This window comes from Lissotriton vulgaris, chromosome 1_1 (genome assembly GCF_964263255.1).
Source record: "Lissotriton vulgaris chromosome 1_1, aLisVul1.2, whole genome shotgun sequence".
In the NCBI taxonomy this organism is placed as follows: domain Eukaryota; kingdom Metazoa; phylum Chordata; class Amphibia; order Caudata; family Salamandridae; genus Lissotriton; species Lissotriton vulgaris.
In genome coordinates this window covers 225,498,698-225,504,950 of record NC_141685.1, presented here as the reverse complement: position 1 = coordinate 225,504,950, position 6,253 = coordinate 225,498,698, and the positions used below count along the sequence as shown (strand labels likewise).

At 46.5% G+C, this 6,253-nt stretch overlaps 1 non-coding gene across 1 annotated transcript; it reads right to left on the bottom strand.

Annotated features, from left to right (window-relative positions):
* Positions 1-5,804: 5,804 nt before the first annotated feature.
* TRNAM-CAU (transfer RNA methionine (anticodon CAU)) lies at positions 5,805-5,877 on the bottom strand. The gene has a single exon. It is a non-coding gene; the product is annotated as a tRNA-Met (tRNA).
* Between the last annotated feature and the right edge of the window lie 376 nt (positions 5,878-6,253).

Sequence of the window (6,253 nt, the reverse complement as noted above, 5' to 3'; positions counted from 1 at the left end):
TACGACACCTCATTCGTCAACAACATGTTCTCCTTTTAAGCTTCTTCGAGGAAGAAAACCAAGCTCAAAGATTTGTCCTGGATGGATGGCTAGATGGGTCAAAATGAATACTGTAAATGATGTGGATAATGTTGTGAGATCTAATGGTTTTGAAGCTCAGTGTCAACAAAAAGAGTATTTTGATTCTAGAAAGAGATCGGTTTCTCAGGAAATTAAAATTGGGGACATTGTTCGTGTTAAGTTACCTACGCATGGTAAGTAGTGTTGTTCTAAATTTTCTGAACCTTTTACTGTTGACAAAATCTTTGGCAATGCAGTAAGGGTTAATTTAAAGAACTGGTGGAATATGTCTAGAGTTGTAAAAGTCAATGGTGGTAAATGTTCTGTTCCCAAAGAGTCTAATTCTGAATCTAATGTTAAACCCACTCTGTCTCCTTCTGCAGTAGATGTACGGAGGAGTTTCCGCCTGCGCACTATTCCAGTAAGATATCGCAATTAGAAATGTTTTTAACGTTCAAGTGACATATTGTAACTAGCAATGCACTTATGTATTTACTATTCTAGTTTCCCATTGTAACCTGTTTTTTTCTTTTTCCTTATCCCTGTTTGCTCAGCATTTCTGGTTCTTAATGATTGTTTCTTTTTTATTGTTGTGTTTTTTTTTGTTTTTTTTACTTTGAGGAAAAGAGGATAATGTAGTATCCTGGGCTTTGTGCTTTGGAATGTTTGGCCAGTGATGTTCTGTAGAACTGTACTACATTCCCTTTAGAGTGTTTGGGTTTTGAACGGCGAGGGGAGTTGACCGTTTGCTTGTCCAGTGTTGCCTCGCTGCTGCGCAGCACCTGCTGTGAAATTAATTAAAATACAACTTTAACAGAAGATTTGTATTCATCGTTACTACAGACCCCCTGGGCAACGCCATCTTGAAGTATACCAGAGGCCTGTTCTGGAAGTAGGGATCAGAGGCAGAGAGGTGATGATGCCACTGCAAGATAGGGGCAGAAGTGCCTTCCTGCCAGCCCCCTCCAATTTCTCTTAAAAGGTCTTGCACAAGAAGAGAAGCTCACTCTGGGATGTGGTCCTGCTGAGGAAGACTGGTGCTGGAGACTGGCACCATGGGTAGTTGGAAGCAATTCAGACTCCCCCAGCGCAAAACTGGATAGTCTCCAGCCTAAGTCTCTGGGAACTTAGAGGAAATACCCCTCAAGCGTTCATCCCGGTTTATAGGCCTGCCTAATGCTGTAACTTTTGTTGTTCTGCTGGGAGATGATGGTTAGGGCTACACTGAGGTGTGAGAGGCTGAACGTGGATTGTCTTTGTGGAGACATCCCCTAGGGGTGCAAAGGTGTAATTGTGCAGGTGGTGCGTTTATGAATGGGTTTCCTTATAGAGACTGAAAGTCACCTGTAATATGTGAAATGATAAAAAAAATTGGAAATATGTTGCTAGGCATTCTTGCCAGGGTGACTGATTGTAATTGCATAGCCATGTGATTATAAATGTGAAGCCTTTATTGGGCTTTGATTCACTTGCATTGTACCTGTTATCAAATATGATAAGTACCTGTCATTCTAAGTGACACTTAGACATGTATTCTTGCAACTGCCTTAGTTGAACAGCCAGACTGTCAGCTACTGTGTTTTAAGTGTTTATACTGTATTGTCAGTATGAGATGATCTCAGTCAGGGTTATGTGTCACTATGGCAGGTGTTCCCATTATAAATGCTTGTTGAGATAATGGGGTGGGACGCCACTGGGGAGGTGCCAGTGGGAAGGGCTCTCGCCCCAGATTATGGTCAAACCACTGCATTTGGGGATCAAGATGATATTCATACATGTGAGTGGCGATACTAGACCCGCCCCCTCCTCCCCCAGGGAGGGGTGGGGATGTGTACGCAATGTCAAGAAGTATTACCAACAGCTTATGTATATTTGTAAATTGATGCATAGTATTGAGTAGTGTATGTATATTGTGGGAGCGCGGGTCTAATATACAGGCGAGGAGGCTGAATAAATTTTCGAATAGGTATCGGTTTATTTTGTACAAGGGTAGGATCAGGTGAAACAGATGTTCGGGCGTCACGGTAGTCTTCCTCTTGAGAGTCCTCTTCAGATCCGGGCAATGGTCCTGGCTCGTCGTCTTCGGAATCGAAGGGTGTTCCCCGGAGGCTCATAAAAAGAGGAAAGATAGGGAGTCTTCAGAACACTAGTTTATCCTATAACAGGGAATCTAACCCGTCACCGCACCACAGTTGTGTTAGGGAAAAGGGGTTGTGACTTTGACTTTAAACTAAGAAAAGGGGAGGCATAGGGACTCATGAATAAATAAAGCAAAAGTATAGTGAGGTTCTCTCACTTAAGAACAATATTGTCCCTTCTTATAACGTGATTAGTTTCTAAGGCAGTTGTCTACGCAAAGGCAATTTATACGACCACGTTTCGACAGGCAGGATTTCTCCTATGATTTTAACGTCAAAGTACTCAAGCATATGAAATCACCTCTACTCGTTTAGCAGAAAAAAGGTTCACAAAACAACGTCTTTATCAGGTATGACGAACGGCTCAAGAATGGAAAAAAAACGGTTCTCTGTGCAGAATAGTACAAACGTTTACACTAACTGCCACCCGCCACTCTTAATAGAAACCACCCGTTAACCTCACGTGTAATAAGTGAAAAGCCCTTTAACTCACCGACTCCTGCCGCAAACTCTCCTGAGTCCACGGCCGCTCTTCAGCATCCTCCAGTGGAATCCACCACTCCTCGGTCCAGGGTTCGTCTACTTCCTCGTCCTGGGTTTCTCTCTCCTCGGTCTTCTCTTTGTAGTCCTCTCGGCTCCGGTATGGAGTTTCTCCTCGCGTCCTCTCGCCCGGCGTCCTCTTCCGGTCTTCTTCCTCTCTCCTAAACCCTCCTCCGTGCTCGGTTTTCATTGGTTCCCGTAGACCATTTCCGGGGTTACTGTCATCCACTTCCGGGCTCAGTTTTCCGTCTCTCTGTAATGAGAGGAAAAGACGGCATGGATCCGGATTGGATGTTATGGTTTGTGGAGTCCTCTGTATGTTATCGACCCACGGGATTACATCGGTGAGCATTTCCTCACATATATTAAATGCACTCTTCCTTTTTATAAAGAAATGTACTGTCTGGATAATCGATTATTGAGTGTTATTCCTGCGTACCTGTAAATGGCGATTACTAGCCCACACCACCTCCCTTGAGTAAGCCTCAGATTGCTCTGCAACGCTACCCTCTGAGAGTCAAGTGCTACAATGGGGTGTTTTGTTCCCAGTGAAGAACAAATATAGACCCAATATTTGCGCAAGCCTCAAAATTAACGCTCGTTTTCCAACATGCACCAAATGAAGAAAGGTGCACTTCTAGGTCATTTTCATTTACAAGTACTTGTTGAGAATTAATGACCCCCTGGGAATAAAGCCACAGACACCACGAGGGCACGCTCTACAGCAGGGGTACTCATAGTACGGCCTGCGGGCCTGGGGCGGCCCGGCAAGCCTTTCCTGGCGGCCTGTGGACCCCCGAGATATCATACCTGTGTTGTACGTTTTTTTTTTTAAGTGTCTGCAGCAGCACTAGAGACTCTGCTGCTCTGTGGGAGCTGCCGGTCGGGTGATATTAGCAATGGCCAAAGTAAAGCTGCAGGGGCCTAAGAAGAGGTGAAATACAAAGGCCACATTAGCATGCAAATGGTCTTTTAAAGACCTGTTAAGAGCTCGGGTGCGGCTGTGAGTGTGTGTGCGCCCCGGCTGGCACACAGGCAGGGTGAGATGACAGAGGGTGACAGAGGGAGTGGGAGGGAAAGGGAGGGGGAGGTGGACTGAGAGGGAGTAAGTGAGTGAGTGAGAGCGAGTGAGTGAGTGAGTGAGAGGGAGAGAGTGAGTGAGAGGGAGGGAGTGAGTGAGAGGAAGGGAGTGAGAGGGAGTGAGTGAGTGAGTGAGTGAGTGAGTGAGTGAGTGAGTGAGTGAGTGAGTGAGTGAGTGAGTGGGAGGGAGGAAGTGAGTGGGAGGGAGTGAGAGGGAGGGAGTGAGAGAGAGAGAGGGAGTGAGAGTGAGTGAGTTAGAGGGAGGGAGTGAGAGAGAGGAAGTGAGAGGGAAGGAGTGAGAGGGAGGGAGTGAGTGAGAGTGAGGGAGTGAGTGAGAGGGAGGGAGTGAGAGGGAATGAGACAGACAGGGTGGGAGAGGGAGAGGGAGAGGGAGAGGGAGTGAGAGGGAGGGAAAGGGAAGGAGACTGATAGGGAGTGAGATGGAGGGAAAGGGAGGGAAAGGGAGGGAGACTGATGGAGAGTGAGATGGAGGGAAAGTGAGGGAAATGGAGGGAGAGGGAGGGAAAGTGAGGGAGAGGGAGGGAAAGGGAGGGAGAGGGAGGGAAAGGGAGGGAGACGGAGAGGGAGTGAAAGGGAGGGAGACGGAGAGGGAGTGAGAGGGAGAAAAAGGGAGGGAGATGGAGAGGGAGTGAGAGGGAGGGAGAGGGAGGGAAAGCAAGGGAAATGGAGGAAGAGGGAGGGAAAGGGAGTGAGAGGGAAGGAGACGGAGAGGGAGGGAGAGAGAGAGGGAGGGAGAGAGAGAGGGAGTGGGAGTGAGAGAGAGGGAGTGAGACAGTCAGAGTGAGACAGAGGAAGACAGGAGAGAGGGAGGGGGAGAGGGAGAGGGAGAGAGAGCTAGAGAGAGGGAGAGAGAGCTATAGAGAGGGAGGGAGACTGAGAGAGAACGAGAGAGAGAGAGATGTGTGTATGCCGGGACGGCTCAGTGGACGAAGGAGTCCGCTACAGGGACCTGTGATCAACCTCATAGTCAGTTTTATGTTGTTGCTCTAGCCCCGCCCCTCCCTCACTCACCCGGCCCCCCCACCGATGAGGCACTCGGACACAAACCAAACTGTAAATTTGCCCCCCCGAGAGAAAGTTTGTGAGTACCCATGCTCTACAGTGTGAAGACCTCCGCTCTATAGGACCGCAGGGAATGTACCAGGGAAATATATTAGGCAGGCAAAGGTGACCGTCTGAGAATTATAGTTGCTAGGAAGATCCTAATATTATGAATGGTCACAAAGGTCACCGTGAGCTGCTGGTCACAATTAAGTGTATTCTTAGGGCAATTCCTCCACTGGGAGCCGGTTCATGTACCCCTGGGCAGAGATTGTATTTAGGCCTCTGTGAAATTTAAAGTAATCAGACTAGTTTTGGTAATCTTGGTAATTGTTTGTAATTACGCCACAGCCCATACCTGAGTTATGCCCAGTTCTAATTTAATGGATCTGTAGAAGTGTGTGCTTCCTTTCCCATTAAAGAAGTGCAGGTACTCGGTGCCTGATAGTGCTTGCCCCTTTGAAGCCCTGCATCTGGGGCAGTTTCTCGCTCGCAGCGGATGGAAATGTTAAGCTTGGCTCCAAGAGTCAGTGTGCTTGGGTTAAAGTGCCGGAAAAATGTCACACAAGGTATGGAAATGTAGCAAACATGGAAATGTCACACATGAAGAGACGGGAAGCGTAAAAGCCATGTCCACGTGTGCTTTGAAACACCGTTATTAGCACATTTTCTTTAAATAAAGAAGAAAAACAAAAACGTCGTGTTTGAGGAATGTATTAATCTGTCTAGACTCTTTTAGGATGATATATACTCAAATAACGGGTAATTAGGAGAGTATAGTTACACAGACTTTAGAGTGACTACCATCATCAGGAGAATGCACGAATAAACGTAATGGTGCAGAAAAATTCACTCCACTGGAATGATAATAAATATAAAACTCAGAAAAACGCTTCATAGGAGAGACGAGAAACACAAAACATGTGCCCTCTGTGAGGCTCGAACTCACGACCTTCAGATTATGAGACTGACGCGCTGCCTACTGCGCTAAGAAGGCTCTGAACACTCTTAGGCCGTATTTTATTCAAGACTCCAATTACGCATGGACCTTCTGTATATCCAGCACAACGTTTGTGATTAGGAACAAAACAAATGTATCGCTTTTGTCAATTATGCCAATGTTATTGTATATTAATAATAATGTTTGAAGTAACTCCCATTCACAAAATTCTGATGTTATTCACTACTTAAATGACTGCACTGCAAAATCCACACTTGTTCGAAGAAAGAACTTTTTGGTAACCAACTTGACAGTGTTTTTCTCTGACACAGAATGGAACTCCAGAGTGACGAATTTTGACCCTGGGGCGATAATGATCATATTCATGCCAGTTCGCTTGTGGCCGCAAGAGGGAGCATCGAGTCTTTGCGTG